General features: G+C 43.7%; 1 protein-coding gene across 4 annotated transcripts in view; it reads right to left on the bottom strand.

Annotated features, from left to right (window-relative positions):
* Positions 1-20911, bottom strand: part of LOC144781713 (putative palmitoyltransferase ZDHHC24) — a 385661-nt gene that overhangs the window by 280702 nt on the left and 84048 nt on the right. For 2 of the 4 annotated variants that reach the window (XM_078660689.1, XM_078660688.1), the window contains exon 2: positions 13618-13688. The exons of the other annotated variants lie outside the window; for them this stretch is intronic. The gene's annotated coding sequence lies outside the window, so the exon portion shown is untranslated. The remainder of the gene's footprint in view (positions 1-13617; positions 13689-20911) is intronic. 4 annotated transcript variants of the gene reach the window in all.

The following is a 20911-nucleotide window of genomic DNA, read 5'->3' on the forward strand; positions in this document are numbered from 1 at the left end:
GAATATATCATCGATATAACGCACTAGCATTTTCAAGTTCTTGATCCAAGTTGCGTTTTTTAAAATGTATGGTTCCTCATATGTCTTCATGTACAAATTAGCATATACTGGGGCGGCGCAATTGCCCATAGAGGTTCCGACTAATTGTTGGTACCATTTGTTGTTGAACTTGAAATAACTGTGATAGAGCGTGAATATTATCAGTTCCATCAAGAATATTTGCATGGATTCTTTGTAGTCTGTTGTCAAAATCGCTTCCTCCATTGCTTCAATTCCAGCTCCGTGGGGTATTGAGGTATATAAGGACTTCACATCAGCTGTACATAACAGTAATTCCTCATTCTCTCCTATTTCCAAAAGGTTAAGTCTGGTTAAAAAATCTGTGGAATCCTTGATGTATGTTGTCATATTTTGTACTATCGGTTGCATGTATTTATCGATAAATTGTCCCGTGGCTTCATGAATGCTGTTTCTCGTTGAGACGATGGGACGCAGTGGGGGGTCCCATAGGTTTTTGTGTACCTTCGGTGTCATATAAAACAAAGGGCTGCTGGGATTCTCTTTAAGCAAAAAGTTTTTTGTTTTTTCATTAATGGTGCCATTCTCCTTGGCTCGACCCACTAGTTCCCTCAATTTTTTGGCATATTCATAAGTAGGATTTGAATGTAACTCTGCATAGGTGTTGGAATCAGCTAAATGTTCTTCTTCCTTCTGTTGGTACATGGTGGCATCCATTATGACCAGGCCTCCGCCTTTGTCTGCTTTAGTGCAGACAATATCCTTGTTGTATGCAAGTTTTTTTAGAGTATCCATGTCCTTGTTAGTGAGGTTCCTTCTAGGCTTTTTGTCAAATTTGATCCTGCTCAGATCTTGTTTGACCATCGTCTCAAAAAGATCTAAGGTTTTATGGCTTGATGGGGCCATGAAGGTACTTCTTGTTCTTAAACCTTTAAGTTGATCCTCTTCCTTTATGGTGGGTTTATCAACTACATGATCAAAGAAATACCGTAACCTCAATTTTCGCATCAGTTTAAAGAAACTGATTTCAAGTTCAAGTGAATTGGTAGGGGTTGTAGGAGCCTTTCTCCAATACTTTTAGTTGTTGAGCTGTTAGTTTGTATTTGGATATGTTTATCACTAGGCGTTCTTGGGTGTGGTTTTCTTTTTTTCTTTTTCCTTCATCTTTATTGTGGCACTCCTTGTGTTTGGAGCCTCCTTTTCTCCACCCGGATCTTCTTGTAGGTCTGGGCCTACTTCTAAAAAATGCTCATCTCTAATAATGGTACCTGCTGAAGTTGTCGTTTTTTTTGCCATTGTTGCTCCCTCTTTTGTGGCTGTTGACTGTGGTGCCTTTCTCGGTACTTGGTTTTTGTTGAACGGTGGTCTATTTGTGGTGTCGCTTCCTGATGATGAGGTGTCAGTGAATGAGGTATAGGGGCGATTCCTCCTTCTCTGGGCATACACATCTGCCCATGTGTATACTTCCCCTAATTTATAATCGAGTGTATCTCGTCTGAATTTTCTTATTTTTCGTTCATTCACTTCTTGGGTATGTCGATCTATTAGTTCGGTTGCTTCCTTTAAGGCTGTATCTAATTCTTCTGTTGTCATCATTTTTGATAGTTCCTCTGTGAGTTCATCCTTCTCTTTAGTTAATTCTACCAAGATAAGTGAAAGCTCTTCAATGATCAGTAGAATTAGATCCAACGAACATCTATTCAAAATGGCATACCACTTGTCTTGAAAGGCTTTCGAATTTTTACAGAGAGAGGGTTTGAGGGCAATTCGTAATCCCCTAGGTATCCGCTGTGCTTTGTGATAACGGATCAATGTACTTGCGTGGAGTTTTTGATTCACATGCCGTTTGGAGATATAAATTAACTGCTTCAAGTTTTGCGCCTTAGTCCTACTGGAGGACGTTTGAGTCATCTCTTCTTGAATTAAAGAATAAATTCTGGAGGCTTCTCCCTCCTGAAAAGCGAAAGTATCTGCCCTTGCTTCCGTGCTCTTTGAGATTTCTTCATATTGCATTTTTATCGATGTTTATTCAAAGCGTGATGTGTTTTGGTGTGCGTGCAGCTCTCCTCCGTGGCAAGAAAGAATACAGAACTGTTACTTTTGAAGAGGCTCTGAGCGCACTGCTTGTATAACTGAAGTTTCTCTATTTAAAAGTTCCTCTTGTATATTAAGCGTGCAATCAAAGCGGCGCCTCTTGCCTTAGGCACCCCATGAAATACTCCAAAGTTGTGCTCTCCACTATCAAGGTGAAAGCATCCCTTGATGCACTGCTTTAAGATTCTACTGGGGATTACCCAGAGTTCCTCTGTGATTTACTCCACAAGGTTTTATCTGTTCATGTCTTTTATTTTTTTCACACAAAAATCATTCTTTTGTTGCTCGTGTTCATCATTTAAACATCTTGTGTAAACATTTATAAACTTGATCAATCCTCATATCAGTCCAATGCATTTCGGTCGCTATGACCTTCTTCTGGGACCGTTTAAGCTGAAACAAGGCATAACATTGCTATGTATCAATGATAAAATCATACTGATATAAATAATATAATGATATGAACAATATTCATGCATATTCATCATGCCGATAGACATAAAAATCGTAATTGTGACCATTTGTGTTGGCACCCCAGTGTCAGCATGCTATAGTGCTCAATTGTAATGCAAAAACGCCTCACTGGCACTCACTTTTTTCTGTTAGTTCTGTTCACCTTGAACACAAAGCTATATGGGAAATTAATAAAAAAACGAGCGAAATCAAAACTAGGGAAAACGTTTAACCATTATATACCGCTACTATCTCTCTTTAGTCAACATTTATATTGCTGTGTAACTCACTTCAATAACGTTATGGGAAACGTTTTCTCTCTCCTGTTCTCTCTTTCAAACAAAACGAAACGAAATGTTCCGGCATTTGCATGACGCCGGTCCAATCACTGATGTTTTGACTGCACATTATCTGCACTCTTCTGTATGCTTCGTTTTCATTGGCTATATGCCCGATCACATGATCGGAACTCAAGCCAATGGAAAACGAAACTATCCCTTCTGGTTTACTGAGAACGTGGATGTGTATGTTGAACTCACATAAGCCTTTTGGGCTTAATGATCGCGTGGAATTTACCTGCTATTTATAGACATTATTCACTTATGAATAGAAGCACATGCGTGCTGAGCCTTACCTACATATATGGACGCTTGAGCCAGCTGCCGCATACCCATTTAAGTTTAATTTGATTGAGTGTGTTTAATGACACTGTTATGTTTTATGTTTTATTACTTTATTATTTTACGTTTTTAACATTTCAGGAATAGCATATCCTTATTTGATAAGCTAGTACATTTCATTCTGTGGTAAATCCGCAAATTACAAAACACAGACCTTCTTACATTTTGTCCTAGCATTAGCTTTATTGAAGCCTTTCCACGCACGTTCTCAGTAAACCAGAAGGGATAGTTTCGTTTTCCATTGGCTTGAGTTCCGATCATGTGATCGGGCATATAGCCAATGAAAACGAAGCATACAGAAGAGTGCAGATAATGTGCAGTCAAAACATCAGTGATTGGACCGGCGTCATGCTAATGCCGGAGCCTTTCGTTTCGTTTTGTTTGAAAGAGAAAACAGGAGAGAGAAAACGTTTCCCATAACGTTATTGAAGTGAGTTACACGGCAATATAAATTTTGACTAAAGAGAGATAGTAGCGGTATATAATGGTTAAACGTTTTCCCTAGTTTTGATTTCGCTCGTTTTTTTATTAATTTCCCATATAGCTTTGTGTTCAAGGTGAACAGAACTAACAGAAAAAAGTGAGTGCCAGTGAGGCGTTTTTGCATTACAATTGAGCACTATAGCATGCTGACACTGGGGTGCCAACACAAATGGTCACAATTACGATTTTTATGTCTATCGGCATGATGAATATGCATGAATATTGTTCATATCATTTTATTATTTATATCAGTATGATTTTATCATTGATACATAGCAATGTTATGCCTTGTTTCAGCTTAAACGGTCCCAGAAGAAGGTCATAGCGACCGAAATGCATTGGACTGATATGAGGATTGATCAAGTTTATAAATGTTTACACAAGATGTTTAAATGATGAACACAAGCAACAAAAGAATGATTTTTGTGTGAAAAAATAAAAGACATGAACAGATAAAACCTTGTGGAGTAAATCACAGAGGAACTCTGGGTAATCCCCAGTAGAATCTTAAAGCAGTGCATCAAGGGATGCTTTCACCTTGATAGTGGAGAGCACAACTTTGGAGTATTTCATGGGGTGCCTAAGGCAAGAGGCGCCGCTTTGATTGCACGCTTAATGTACAAGAGGAACTTTTAAATAGAGAAACTTCAGTTATACAAGCAGTGCGCTCAGAGCCTCTTCAAAAGTAACAGTTCTGTATTCTTCCTTGCCACGGAGGAGAGCTGCACGCACACCAAAACACATCACGCTTTGAATAAACATCGATAAAAATGCAATATGAAGAAATCTCAAAGAGCACGGAAGCAAGGGCAGATACTTTCGCTTTTCAGGAGGGAGAAGCCTCCAGAATTTATTCTTTAATTCAAGAAGAGATGACTCAAACGTCCTCCAGTAGGACTAAGGCGCAAAACTTGAAGCAGTTAATTTATATCTCCAAACGGCATGTGAATCAAAAACTCCACGCAAGTACATTGATCCGTTATCACAAAGCACAGCGGATACCTAGGGGATTACGAATTGCCCTCAAACCCTCTCTCTGTAAAAATTCGAAAGCCTTTCAAGACAAGTGGTATGCCATTTTGAATAGATGTTCGTTGGATCTAATTCTACTGATCATTGAAGAGCTTTCACTTATCTTGGTAGAATTAACTAAAGAGAAGGATGAACTCACAGAGGAATTATCAAAAATGATGACAACAGAAGAATTAGATACAGCCTTAAAGGAAGCAACCGAACAAATAGATCGACATACCCAAGAAGTGAATGAACGAAAAATAAGAAAATTCAGACGAGATACACTCGATTATAAATTAGGGGAAGTATACACATGGGCAGATGTGTATGCCCAGAGAAGGAGGAATCGCCCCTATACCTCATTCACTGGCACCTCATCATCAGGAAGCGACACCACAAATAGACCACCGTTCAACAAAAACCAAGTACCGAGAAAGGCACCACAGTCAACAGTCACAAAAGAGGGAGCAACAATGGCAGAAAAACCGACAACTTCAGCAGGTACCATTATTAGAGATGAGCATTTTTTAGAAGTAGGCCCAGACCTACAAGAAGATCCGGGTGGAGAAAAGGAGGCTCCAAACACAAGGAGTGCCACAATAAAGATGAAGGAAAAAGAAAAAAAGAAAACCACACCCAAGAACGCCTAGTGATAAACATATCCAAATACAAACTAACAGCTCAAGAACTTAAAGTATTGGAGAAAGGCACCTCGTTTGTTCCTACAACCCCTACCAATTCACTTGAACTTGAAATCAGTTTCTTTAAACTGATGCGAAAATTGAGGTTACGGTATTTCTTTGATCATGTAGTTGATAAACCCACCATAAAGGAAGAGGATCAACTTAAAGGTTTAAGAACAAGAAGTACCTTCATGGCCCCATCAAGCCATAAAACTTTAGATCTTTTTGAGACGATGGTCAAACAAGATCTGAGCAGGATAAAATTTGACAAAAAGCCTAGAAGGAACCTCACTAACAAGGACATGGATACTCTAAAAAAACTTGCACACAACAAGGATATTGTCTGCACTAAAGCAGACAAAGGCGGAGGCCTGGTCATAATGGATGCCACCATGTACCAACAGAAGGTAGAAGAACATTTAGCTGATTCCAACACCTATGCAGAGTTACATTCAAATCCTATTTATGAATATGCCAAAAAATTGAGGGAACTAGTGGGTCGAGCCAAGGAGAATGGCACCATTAATGAAAAAACTAAAAACTTTTTGCTTAAAGAGAATCCCAGCAGCCCTTTGTTTTATATGACACCGAAGGTACACAAAAACCTATGGGACCCCCCACTGCGTCCCATCGTCTCAACGAGAAACAGCATTCATGAAGCCACGGGACAATTTATCGATAAATACATGCAACCGACAGTACAAAATATGACAACATACATCAAGGATTCCACAGATTTTTTAACCAGACTTAACCTTTTGGAAATAGGAGAGAATGAGGAATTACTGTTATGTACAGCTGATGTGAAGTCCTTATATACCTCAATACCCCACGGAGCTGGAATTTAAGCAATGGAGGAAGCGATTTTGACAACAGACTACAAAGAATCCATGCAAATATTCTTGATGGAACTGATAATATTCACGCTCTATCACAGTTATTTCAAGTTCAACAACAAATGGTACCAACAATTAGTCGGAACCTCTATGGGCAATTGCGCCGCCCCAGTATATGCTAATTTGTACATGAAGACATATGATGAACCATACATTTTAAAAAACGCAACTTGGATCAAGAACTTGAAAATGCTAGTGCGTTATATCGATGATATATTCATCATTTGGAAGAACAGCGAAGAATCACTTCAAGAGGCACTAACAACATTGAACTCAAAAAATGATAGGATAGAACTCACTTGGGAAATTACTAAATCTTCAATCACATTTCTAGATGTTCGAGTGAATTTGCACCAAGGCAAGATAGAAACGGAAATGCATAGAAAGTCCACTGACAGAAATAACACTGTTCTTTTTCAAAGTTTCCATCAGGATTCGCTAAAAACTCATCTACCCACTTCTCAGATGATGAGAGCAAAAAGAATTACCTCGGACACCAATAAAATACAAAGTACATTAGAAATCATGGGTGAAAGATTTCATAAGAGAGGCTATCCAACCAGCCTGATTGAACAATCAATTGAAAAGGTGAAATGTATTCCGAGATCAGAACTAATGAAGACTCGAGTCAAAACAAAGCAAGAAAGAATGACCGTAGTATCTAAATACTCTACGATGAGTTACAAATTCAAGAAGATAATACGCACTCATTAGAACATCTTACGAGCCGAAAGTGATTTCGATAAGAGTTTTGAACATCTTCCTATCTTTGCCTTTACCAGAGGCAAGAATCTTGGTGAATTGTTAAAACAAAGAAAACTGAAAGTTGATACATATCGAGGTACTAGACCCTGCCTGCAATGTGGGCATTGCAATAATATCATCAGAGGAAGTGTAATCACACATCCCATGAAAGGATACAGTATCAAACTCCGTGTAAATGCAACTTGTGACACGGCCAATGTAATCTACATGTTGAAATGTCCCTGCGGAAAGGTTTATGTAGGAAAAACTACCCGCAAGTTGAAAATAAGACTAAATGAACATAAGTCAAACATCAGGCTTGGCAACATCAAATCATCTGTAGCTGTTCATTTTTTAGAAGAGAAGCACAACGTGTCTCAGTTACAATTCACAGTTCTAGAAGTGATCGACAAAATTGAAGGACGTGACAATAACAGATTTGTCCTTCAGAGGGAGAACAGTTAGATGTATATGTTGAACTCACATAAGCCTTTTGGGCTTAATGATCGCGTGGAATTTACCTGCTATTTATAGACATTATTCACTTATGCATAGAAGCACATGCGTGCTGAGCCTTACCTACATATATGGACGCTTGAGCCAGCTGCCGCATACCCATTTAATTTTAATTTGATTGAGTGTGTTTAATGACACTGTTATGTTTTATGTTTTATTACTTTATTATTTTACGTTTTTAACATTTCAGGAATAGCATATCCTTATTTGATAAGCTAGTACATTTCATTCTGTGGTAAATCCGCATATTACAAAACACAGACCTTCTTACATTTTGTCCTAGCATTAGCTTTATTGAAGCCTTTCCACGCACGTTCTCAGTAAACCAGAAGGGATAGTTTCGTTTTCCATTGGCTTGAGTTCCGATCATGTGATCGGGCATATAGCCAATGAAAACGAAGCATACAGAAGAGTGCAGATAATGTGCAGTCAAAACATCAGTGATTGGACCGGCGTCATGCTAATGCCGGTGCCTTTCGTTTCGTTTTGTTTGAAAGAGAGAACAGGAGAGAGAATACGTTTCCCATAACGTCATTGAAGTGAGTTACACGGCAATATAAATTTTGACTAAAGAGAGATAGTAGCGGTATATAATGGTTAAACGTTTTCCCTAGTTTTGATTTCGCTCGTTTTTTTATTAATTTCCCATATAGCTTTGTGTTCAAGGTGAACAGAACTAACAGAAAAAAGTGAGTGCCAGTGAGGCGTTTTTGCATTACAATTGAGCACTATAGCATGCTGAGACTGGGGTGCCAACACAAATGGTCACAATTACGATTTTTATGTCTATCGGCATGATGAATATGCATGAATATTGTTCATATCATTATATTATTTATATCAGTATGATTTTATCATTGATACATAGCAATGTTATGCCTTGTTTCAGCTTAAACGGTCCCAGAAGAAGGTCATAGCGACCGAAATGCATTGGACTGATATGAGGATTGATCAAGTTTATAAATGTTTACACAAGATGTTTAAATGATGAACACGAGCAACAAAAGAATGATTTTTGTGTGAAAAAATAAGACATGAACAGATAAAACCTTGTGGAGTAAATCACAGAGGAACTCTGGGTAATCCCCAGTAGAATCTTAAAGCAGTGCATCAAGGGATGCTTTCACCTTGATAGTGGAGAGCACAACTTTGGAGTACTCCTGAGAGGGCCACAGGCCCTTAAGAGTCTGTATTTTACCACCCAATCCTATTGGGTGGTAAAATACCGAATTCAGGTGTGCATGCACATCTGTGCATGCACACCTGTGCCATGTGACACACAGACATGCCCTTAGGGCATGTATGTGTGCCACATGGCACACATGCCTGTACTTGGGGTGCTAGAGGGTGTCAAAGTGACACCCCCTGCACCCTTGCAGGATTCGGTATTTACCGATTCTGTAAATACCGAATCTGTATTTCCAATTGATTCCTATGGGCTTCAAGGCCCATAGGAATCAATGTGAAATACAGATTCGGTATTTACAGAATCGGTAAATACCGACTCTTACTAGATCGGAAATTTTTTACCTACATCTGCCTCCTTCAAATTTACCTACTCTTAAATACCGATTCGCTATGGGTCGGTATTTAAGGGTCGGTAAATTGAAATTACCTACATCTGGCCCTATGCGCTTTATTCTGTCAGCACATCTAGCTTGACTCTGCTTTTCTCTGCCGAGGTCAAGATCAGGAGGTTCTCCAAATCCTCAAATGTTGCTCAATTTAGAGGCCACTGAATTTCATAATATTAATATATAGACACTAGAAGGGAAAGGTACTTTTTGCCACCATAATTCTTTCCCTAATTGAGAGGCAGTGGGTTCCAGGAATGTACCAATCATAAAGGAGGAGATTGAGTGTAGATGTTTACTCAGGCAAGTGCCTTTGCTTTGTTTGGTGTAAATCTGTTTTCTAGTTTGAGAAATTAGCATTATAAAAATGTGTCAGGTTGTCTTGAGAAGGCTAGAAGTTTGAGATAAGTGGGCCCTTAGTCCACAGGCGGTTTTAGAACAACCCATATTTACATACTGCCTTTGGATCTAAATTTATTTTAAAAAGTTCACCATTGAGCAAGGAATATTTTTGCTACTGTCATCCACTTCAGGTCCATGATCTCAAAGTTCAGTCTGTGAACCCACATTTGGGTCAGGAGGCCCAAATGCTTTTATTGGCTAGCCGCAACAGAACATTTTCTAAAGTAACAGCCATTACAGGATGCTGGGTTTGGTCCCTGTGCCCCATAAAAAAAATTGAAAAGAGCCAAAGGGGGCAAATAAAGCGCATTCCCTGACCCACTCATTGTGTGGAGCATGGCGGAGGGTTGCCCCAAATAAGCATTATTTTTTAAAAAAATAACTTAACAGAATTTGCCAATGGGTATTGCTTTCTGGGCTAGATTTTGTTAACTGTGAACCCTTCTACAGGATCCACAGATCCCAAGCAAGGACTTTTGAACCCTTCCATGTTGGTCACCTTCTTGGATTTGCAGATCCAGGTCAAGACTTGTGAGTTCTGCAGGGATATGGAAGAAAAAACTATAGCCCAAGAGTCCTTAAGGGCTTGAGACCTCGGTTTAGGGTATGCAAACCTAAAAAAATTAATACATAAAAAAATTAAAATAAATCTCAAAAGTAACACACATACATACACATATTTATATAAAACATATAAATAAAAGGCTGCACCCTGCAGTTGAGGGTTGGCTATCCACGATGAGTTGACTGTCCTCACTAAGGGCCCTATTATGATGGCGGACGGACTTGCGTCCATCCGCCACCCCTGCGTAAGAGGGACCGTCCGCATGGGCAGCGGCGGTCCCTCCACGGCAATTAGGATGTGACCGCCACCCTGGCGGTCACATCCTGTATTTTTTGCATTGCGGCGGGTGCTGCTTGAAGCAGCACCCGCCGCAATGTAAAAAATGAAAGCGGTGCATTTGCATGCACAAAGCGGCAGGCACCGCGCGGTGCCTGCTGCTTCGTGCACGCAAAGGCAGGGGGGTACCATAGGTACCCCCCATGTGCACCCCCCACCCCCCTTCACCCAGGGGGCCCGCTACGGGCCCCCGAGGTGAAGATCCACATGCTTTTCCTCGGCGGAGAATCCGCCGCGGAAAAGCATGTTTGCACAGCCATCCTAATATGTCTGGCGGTGTCTGAGAGACACCGCCACCATATTAGGCCTTTTTCACCGCGGTTGTAAGCCAACCGCGGCAGAAAAGCGGCGGACAGAAACCAGAACCCACCAGCCATCCTAATGTGGCGGTGGGTCTTTGGTGGGTCCGCAGAGGATTTTCCGCATCCTCCGGGCCGGCGGTGGCTTCCGCCGGCCCGGAAGATGCGGAAAATCCTCCATCGTAATGTGCCCCTTAGTTGGCTGCCAAAGCTCTTGTCTTACATGGTGTGATTTTGGATCCATTATGCATTGCAGTGTTGTTTTAACTTTACATCAGAGGCACTCGTGAACTACCTTGTTAGTTATAAAGGGTGTATTGTAGGCTGTGTGACAACAGTGTTGCTGTCAGCAGCCTTCAGGCAGGCCCAGCGACCAACCACATATGTGCGCAGCCAAATACCATCCACAGTAGGGAATGGTACACTTTCATGTTAGTTGGATGTAGTAGATCATCAAAGAGCAGAATTGCAGTGGAAAATTGCAGTTTCAAATAAGTTATGACTAGGAATGATTATAACATATATGTTTTAAAAATCTGAAATGTACTTATACAGTTACAGCACAGCAATGGTTACGAACTAACACTGGAATCAAACACTAAAATTCGCAAATTATGGTTAGCTCTGCAGTACATAACTCACAAAACAGCCATGGAAACCATACCTCACACACCAAATGCAATGTTTCTGAACTAACAATATTTATTCCAAAAAGTAACAACACCTAGAAGCCAATAAACACTATCTTCATAGTTTGCAAGTGTTATTGTTAACGCGATATGTAATTTGACCTATAAGGTCATTTATGACGTTTGTAGTTGCATCTGTTACATCGATGGTGAGGTTGCTGTGTTCCCAATCTGTGTAATCATGTAATTTACAGATTAGCAGTACTACAGTATACATCAAACACCATGCTGGATGTTAAAGCTGTTATGACTTTGGGGTTCTGACTGGTCAGATAAAATGTTATCGACAATCTTTATTCCAGCTTCTGAATGTTCATTTGCATTCTCCTGGAAAATGAAAAATGCATCAGCATAGATTTTAGCCTTCTCAGAGTGAATTCAAGGGTAACTCAAGCCATTGTTGCCCAGCTGCATCCAATTTTGCTTTCTTCAACACATACGTTAATGGGTTATTGTTATTCCTTATGGTGAATTTCTTTCCATGAAATTCGCACACGAGTTAAAAATGTCAGTTCGTGTGTCAGACATTACTTCTCGAAATAACCAAACCTCTTCTTGCAAAAACGACTGGACGTTTTCCTTGACCTCGTCCTAATACTGCACAGCATCCACTCATCTTGATTTGCACCGGAATCAGAATCAAGGGCCAGATGTAGGTAGGCATTTACCGGTCGGTAACCGCCGAATTCGGCCGTTACCGACCGGTAAATGCAATTTGAGATGTAGGGCCCTGTATTTTACAGAATCGGTAAATTTACCGATCGGTAAATTTACCGATTCTGTAAAATACCGAATCGGTATTTTTACCGATTCGGTAAAATTGATATGTAGGTGGGACTCTTCTGAGTCCCACAAGCATTACAAAATCGGTATTTTACCATCAAATTCTATTTGATGGTAAAATACCGATTCCGGTGTGCATGCACATGTGTGCATGCACACCTGTGCCATATGACAGGCAGACCTGCCCTTAGGGCAGGTATGCCTGCCACATGGCACCCGAACCTGTTTTGGGGGTGCTAGAGGGTGTCAAAGTGACACCCCCTGCACCCTTGTGAAAATCGGTATTTACCGATTTGGTAAATACCGATTCGGTAATGCCCATTCATTCCTATGGGCTTCAAAGCCCATAGGAATGAATGGGCATTACCGGTCGGTATTTACCGAATCGGTAAATACCGACTTTTACCGATTCGGTAAATCAACATCTGGATTTACCTAAATCTCGGTACTTCTATTTTACCGATTCATAAATACCGAATCGGTAAAATTCGGTATTTATGAGTCGGTAAAATAGAATTACCTACATCTGGCCCCAAATGTATTGTTGTTAGTTAAAACCATTACAATATTGAAAGAATAATAAATTGAAGAAATTGGAAGATTTTTTTTTTTTTAAATACCAGCAATTTGAACAAGTGCAACTGAGAAAGTGCAAAACATTTATCAACTGCTGCAAAAAGCGTCCACAGACAGTGCAAATGCTTAGGAAAAAGTACAAGTTGGTGATCTCATTGAGGACAGAAGAGATAATGGTTTCTCAATGGGACTCACTAGCTAACACCGCGAGCTTAAAGAATGGAAAACATTTTTGGGCTGCCATAAAAGATATGCAGGCGGTGAGCCAAACTCTTACACCAATTAGCTGTAACATAAGCAGCAAAGCTTAGGAGGCACACTTGTCATTGATTTACACAGCCCGCAACACGACAAGGAAATGCCCGAGCTGCCAAATCCTAAGGGAGTAGCGATATCTCTGCTTGAAGTGGGGGAAGGTATAACCCAGGGCATAGGCAACAAGACCCCGGGACCAGATGGGGTGCCCATAGATCTTATTAAACACAAACCTGGTCTTTAGGCCCCACATCTGCTTAATATTTTTAATAACGTAGCCAGCTCCTCGCTGCGAAGCACATGGCCAACTTCTGTCATCGTACTGATTTTTAAAGAGGGCGATCGCTCTCAACCTGGGTGCTACAGGCCCATTTCCCTTAAAGATACAACACTGAAAATACTGGGTAGGGTACTGTATAACAAGATCAAAAACTGGGCAGTGGAGATTTCTGTCCTGCACATCTGTCAAGTGGGTTTTAGAAATAAGTTGGGCACTATAAAACAGTGCCTTAATTTTAATTTAATAATCGGGAAATACACCGTTGCTCAGCACTCACCAATATATCTGGTGCTTATGGATTTGACCTCCGCATTCGATTTTGTTAACCAATCACGGTTATGTTCTATCCTGTTGGAAAGTGGAATGGACGAGTCATTAGTGCATTTCCTAGCCTACGTACATCAAAATATGAAAGCCAGGATTAGATTTAAAATACAAGGGGAAGTTTCCATTGCTATTGGTAAACCATGGTGTAATCTGTTCTTTTTGGTAGGGGCATCAATATTCTGCCTGCATATATTGTCTCTTCTACGAGCCCTTCGTGCTACTAACCATGTGACTTAGTAAGTCTGAGAGCACCGTCAGGTAAGGAGTATTGCTGCCTGTCCTTTGTGTTTCTTTAATAATAAGTTTGTGTTGTATAATTTTAAGCTTGATTATTTGTCTATGGCCAGATGAGCATATGCTGTTGGTTGAGGCCAAGTGAAGCGCGAGGTGCCAGTGTTCATTTGTTTAGAACTCTTGCTCCATTTTTAGTCGAGCTTGAGGCCTGATGTGTTTCTTCTCGTGTTGGGTCTAATGAGGTGCCAGCCCTCCGTGTTTGTTGTGAGAACTCTTAATTCAAGTCAAGTCCAGTCAAGTCAATAATACTTTATTCGGTTACATATATAACCATAAAAGCACATAAAAACATATTAAAAATATTGATAAGACATATAATAATATATACAGTAGTGGACATTGCACCTCGTACATAGACATAATTTCATTTTACTTATTATCACATCATGATTGTTTTCCTGCACTTAAAAATATATTTTTTTTTAAACAGTTACAGAGGCTACTACAAATTCTGTCTCTAATTGTTGAAGAGCCACAAATGCTGGACGACAGTACTTCATGCCATATGTTTTTAAAACAGGAATAATCCATAATTTCCTCTGTACAGAATAAAATTTGCAGAAAAATATCACATGTATGGTAGATTGATCAGAGATGTCGTCACATGGGCATTTGCATAACTGTTTTGACCAATCATTTACAACTGGAAAGCTATGCAGAGTACCCAGGTGCAAACACATCAATAAAAATCTGTCATAGTCATTCATTATCAGGCATAGGTACGGCTGCAGTCTAAATGTTGTTAATGTAAGATTATGTGCTTGCACCATGGTTTTATTCAATTCCACACATAATCACTGTTCGCTCAGAAAGTTCAGGCATACAAACTTTTAAAACCCCACGATTGAACTTTGTTTCCTCTGTTGTCCATATCCTATGCCACAACAGAACTGGTTGGATCTTTATGATGTCTTCTAAATATGACAGGCCTAGTTCTGTGTGGCATATGAAGGAGGAGCTACTGTTAGGGACCATCAACAGAAATCTTAAAAACATGTTTTCAGTTACCTGCAAAAAACTCACATCCGCATACCCCCATATGCCAGCTCCATAAGATGCGACAGTGACACATTTCGCTTTATAAATATTTAGTAGTTCCACCGTGGGATATCTGCCTAATTTCCTACTAAAATGTGATAGTGCAGATAAGGTCTCTATAAACAGTATTTACCAACAACAGAAGAGTGACATAAAGTGCAAGGATGTTAAGAAATCAATTGTCACGTTGAAGAAAACCGTGTGTGTCACAAAATAAATCGGGTGAAAAAAGAAAAGAAATATTTTCTTAAAAAGAACCCTCACTCACCAACCTGGTTGGTGACATGCTTCATCATTGGGTTCCCACTGGGGAGACCGAATGTGTGCTACAACGCCTGATTTACAGCGGAGCTGGTTCTTTTCGTTGTGAAAGTGTGAAAAAAGTTGATGATAATGTGAGTAATTTTAAAAGATGCCTGATTGTAACCTGTATTCACGTTAATAGAGGGCCAACCAGCATCGGTTAAAAACAAGTGAAAAGGACTATTCAGGGTTTATAAATTGAAACCCCGTGTCCTACAAAGTAGTGGTCAACATGTTTCTGCTATATCGAGCATAGTTCGCTCAGCATTCTTCAGGACCTCAATGTTGATCCTCCGGTGGTAAGACGCACCCTACCGTGAGGATATGTATGTGAAAAAACCAAAATTACTCACGGAATTACCCGTGGGGGCTCACCCAGACATCTCTAGGGCCCGCAGTCTGTAAAAAGGAAGGAAGGAAAAATGGTAATGAGCAGGACAAAATAGAATGGAATATCATCAACCCTATATTGAACCTACTCTCATGCTTGCCAATATTGTCCGGTTAACCGTAAGCACCCATTTACACCAACCAACAACACCCTTATGTGACAGAACGATAAAACAAATGCCGGTATGATTTTAACGGCATTTCATAATCCCGCACACGCTGGGGTCCAATAGTGTCAAACACCTGAAACTCTCAATGTGTTTATTAAGCTTATATGGACTGTTAATTTTGTTTTTGCGCTAATGTGTACCTCTGTGGCTTGGAGTACACAGGTAGTCAATGTCAAGTTTAAAAGATACTGGCATAGAGGACATGGTTAGAGAGTGCTGTGTTTGCAAGACTTCAGATAAGTCTCTGAAGGTGTTTACCCCTTCTTTGTTATCCATTGAATGTCAGATGGACCATGGGTTAAAGTAGGGAGTGATATCCAGGGGACTTATGATGTTTTATGTAGGCAGAATAAGTACATTCTTGTCCTTATGAATTATGCATCAAAGTGGCCTGATATAAAACTTGTCAAAGATGCTAATGCCGAGGGGCGTGGCCGGCGATCGACCAAGATGGACGCGTTCTGGTGAGGCTCCGAGGGTGAGACCGTAGCCCTGAACTAATCCGGCCAGTTATCCTGCCTAGAAGTGACCCAGACTGCATGAGCCTGTGTCGGAGGTGATTCGGCGCGCATCGATCTCACTCCGAGATCGCTACGACCTTGTGGACCGGAGCTGCGTCGTGCGGAGACCTGCGGCCTACTTCCGCGCCGGTAGCACCGGCCTAAATTTGGAGGAGAAGCGGCCGGAAGTGCTCCATTGACGATCCTCGAGTGCGGATGCGGGACGGAGCTGGGACATCTGGAGGCGGGTGAGTGGTGTCCCGACTGCCCCCCCCGCCCGGCTTCACCCCTCCGGTGAGCATACGAGCGGGATCGCTGATCCCCCCCCCCGCCGAGGGGCCTGTGTCCGACGACACCGAAGGACCGCTATTTGCACCGGCACCTGCCCCAGCCAGACCCACGGCCCCAGGGGCCCGCAGAGGCGCGCAACAGCCAGAAGAACTCCTGCTCCCACACCATCGGCCGGAGCACGCACCTGCCTACGGGCCCCCTCCCCTCCTGATAGCCAGACCCGAAGCGACCGCTGCAGGGGCCTGGGGTTGGTGTCCCCGTGGGGTGCCTTGACGACGCGTGGGGGAAGAGGCCTGCTTTCTTTGGAACCGGACCTGCCCCGGCCACCTGTGCATCCCTTCACCTACCCCAGAGTGAGCAGAGGCGGCAACCCCTCCTCACTGCCCCATAATGAGCGGCAGGGGTAATCGTGGGACCCAGCAGAGCAAATTGGAGACATTTGCCTACAACAAAGACTTTCCCCCGCTGACGGAGCAGAAAAGAACCAGCGCTAAGGGCGCAGAGGGCGGCGCGGTTCCGGCCATAACGCTGGAGGACATCATGGCGGCCCTGACTCAGGTGCAGACCACGGTTGGCTCCATCTCAACGGATGTCACACTGCTGCGGGCAGACCTACAAAAGATGTCATCAAGGGTCACAGCGGTGGAGCAGGTCACTACGACCCTCACCACGGACACGGCGTCGCTGCTGAAAAGGGTGGCGCAATTGGAGGAGGACAACAAATTCCTGGCAGACAAGATGGATGACCAGGAAGGGCGCTCCAGGCGCAATAATATCCGCCTTATTGGCCTGCCGGAATCAGAAGGGGAGCCGGCCATGGACCTATATGTGGAAGACCTAGTAAGGAATGTGCTGCAACCAAAAGGCCTCTCCAAGTTCTTCTCGGTGGAGCGGGCACACCGGGTCCCGGGGGGGCGTCCACGCACCGGGGCGTGACCGAGACCTGTTATAGCGCGCATATTTAACTTTAGGGATCACGATGCCATCCTGCAAATGGCAAGGATCGCGCCGCCCATACGAATACAGAACTCGGAAGTTTTAATTTTCCCGGACTACACGACGGCGGTGGCGGCGAAACGGAGAAGCTTCCTCGAGGTGAAAAAAACATTGAGGTCACGTGAGTTGCCGTACTCCATGCTCTTCCCGGCGCGCCTAAGGGTGGTGGCTGATAAAAAAAACTTGGTTCTTTGATACGCCGGAGGAGGCACACGACTGTCTCGAGGGTTGGAGACCGGCGAAGGGCTCTGGCAGACAGAACAGCAGGCGCAGACGGCAAGGACAATCCGACGAGCATGAACTGAACGGACAAGAGGAGAAGGCTGAGTCCGACCCGGTTGCGGACTCGGGGGAGTGACTCCTGCTGCGTTAAGGGAAGTACCTTTACTTTGTTGCTTTGAACTATAGCAGGGAACCGAACTTGCTCTTACTGCTGCTCACCTTCCTTCATGTGCTACTGAGACTTTACCAGTGAACTGGGACTCTGGGACTGTTAAGGGCTATTGGTCCTCCTTGAACTTTCACCCCCCCTATGCTCTTGTAAGCAACGTTGTCTTTTGACTGGGAAAGTAAGCACTCTGCTGAGTTGGGGTGGCGGGCAGTTTGGAGTCCGCGAAGCAGGGAGGCAGGGAGGGGGGAGGGAAGAGGGGTATGTTTTATGTTGTTAGTTTTGTTTTTTGCTACTGCGATACACCTAACTGCACTGAGTGGCATGATGTTTGGAATCACAGAAACGATTATCTGTCTACTTGGTACACTGATCCAGGATGATGGGGGTTGACACGCACATAGCTCAACGGGGCGGTGGGGCCAGTGTAACACCATCTTTGTCGATACTCTCCTGGAATGTCCGGGGCCTTGGGGACAAAGTCAAGCGGAGTCTGGTCCTGAAAAGCATTAAGAGGGAAAAGGCTGCAGTGGTCCTCCTACAGGAAACGCACCTCACTGGCACGGCCACAAAGGCCATGGACCGATGGGGTTTTCAGATGTTGGCACACTCCGAGTTCACCTCTGGGTCAAGGGGAGTCGGAGTTCTAGTGAAAAAACAGTTTCCCCTCCTCGTACACTCTACTAGGTCAGATACGGCGGGTAGATTTGCCGCTCTACACGCACAGTGGGAGGGAAAACCCATTAACATCGTCTCCGTCTACATTCCAACCGCATTACAGGCGAAAGCCCTAGCAGATCTTAGCGCTTTTATACTTGGTCTCCCTGAGGGGGATTTACTTATTGGGGGAGATTTTAATTTGGTAGCTGATAGCCTGAAAGACAGGGTCCCCCCGAAAGTGGCTCCAGCTGGTACAACACGACTGGAGGACTTCATGGCGGCAATGGGACTGGAAGACCTATGGAGGACTCACAACCCCCGGCACCAACAGTACACATTTCACTCCAGCGTCCATGATACGCTCACCAGGCTCGACTATTTTCTTAGCTCACCGGGTGGTCCTGGTACTGTATCCAAGGTGGAGATAAGACCACGCGGTATTTCGGACCACTCTCCACTGTTGCTTACCTATACACATCACCAACCCACACGGCGTCGGATTTATCCAATCCGCGCTGCATACCTTCACGATTCTAAGGTCAGGAAGGAACTGAGGGTGGGAACCAAACAGTACTTCCGAGACAACACGGGCTCAGTGACCTCTGCTGCCACTCTGTGGGAGGCCTATAAAACAGTGCTTCGAGGGTGTGCGATCGGCTCCATTACAGCGCTTAAGCGGGAGGGACGAGCCGAACTGTTAGCTCTAGAAACAGCGCTGGCGGGAGCTGAGGCGAGGCATGCGGCGGATCCAAACCCCACTACAGCGCACACTTTACGAATAGCGCAACATCGTCATAAAACACACCTCACAGAGGAAGTCAAGCTGCAACTGTCTGCCACGCGACACAAAATTTATGAGCTGGGCGACAAAGCGGGAAAGTTGCTGGCTTGGTTGGACAGACGTGACAGACGAGACAGGTGGATAGCGCAACTGACGATAGAGGGAGGTGTCCCCATTAGAGATCCCAGTGCAATAGTGCAAGCGCTTGCTAGTCACTATGAATCGGTGTACGCGTCAGCATCTACGATCTTGGAGGATGAGGCGTACACTTACATTAAAGATCTCAAAATGCCAGCGTTGACTGAGGAAGAGACTCAGGCTTTGGACGCAGACTTGACGACCGATGAGATACAACTGGCGATTAAAGCCCTGCGGATGGGTAAGGCGCTGGGACCCAATGGAATACCGGTCGACTTATACAGGCAGCAGGCGGACACGCTAGCGCCGCACTTGCTGAGTATGTTCACGGATAGCCTGCAGACGGGGGTACTCCCGTTAGATCAGCGCACGGCCACAATAGTGGCAATCCTAAAACCAGGGAAGCCAGCGGACCAATGTACGTCATACCGCCCGATTTCTCTCATTAACGCTGAGGCTAAAATACTCGCGAAACTTTTGGCGCAACACCTCACGCCTCATCTGCCCAAGCTCATACACGAAGACCAGTCCGGCTTTATGCCGGGCAGAAGCACGGCACTTAACTTGCGCAGAGTACACGGTGCGCTCGCGCGAGCGCAGTTTCTATTGGTGCCCGCGGTGATACTGTCCCTCGACGCCCATATGGCGTTTGACACAGTCCACTGGCCCTTTTTATTTGCAGTGCTACGTCACTTTGGTTTCGGCCCGAAATTCTGCTCCTGGATCCGTCTGCTCTATGCAAGACCGATGGCACATGTAGCCGCCAACGGCCACATCTCGGCGGACTTTCCATTGTTTAGAGGCACGCGCCAGGGCTGCCCACTTTCCCCGTTACTGTTTGCCATGGTCCTTGAACCTCTGGCCGAATGGATAAGGTGGGAACTCACGATTAGTGGTATCCGCTGGACGGATGACTGGGAAGATAGAATATCCTTATATGCCGACGATGTTCTGATATATCTCACCTCTCCCAAGCGCTCGATTAACACGTTGCTAGATGTCTGCACCGGACCTGCCCCGGCCACCTGTGCATCCCTTCACCTACCCCAGTGTGACCAGAGGCGGCAACCCCTCCTCACTGCCCCATAATGAGCGGCAGGGGTAATCGTGGGACCCAGCAGAGCAAATTGGAGAAATTTACCTACAACAAAGACTTTCCCCCGTTGACGGAGCAGAAAAGAACCAGCGCTAAGGGCGCAGAGGGCGGCGCGGTTCCGGCCATAACGCTGGAAGACATCATGGCGGCCCTGACTCAGGTGCAGACCACGGTTGGCTCCATCTCAACGGATGTCACC

The sequence above is a fragment of the Lissotriton helveticus genome, chromosome 9 (assembly GCF_964261635.1).
Source record: "Lissotriton helveticus chromosome 9, aLisHel1.1, whole genome shotgun sequence".
Taxonomy (NCBI): domain Eukaryota; kingdom Metazoa; phylum Chordata; class Amphibia; order Caudata; family Salamandridae; genus Lissotriton; species Lissotriton helveticus.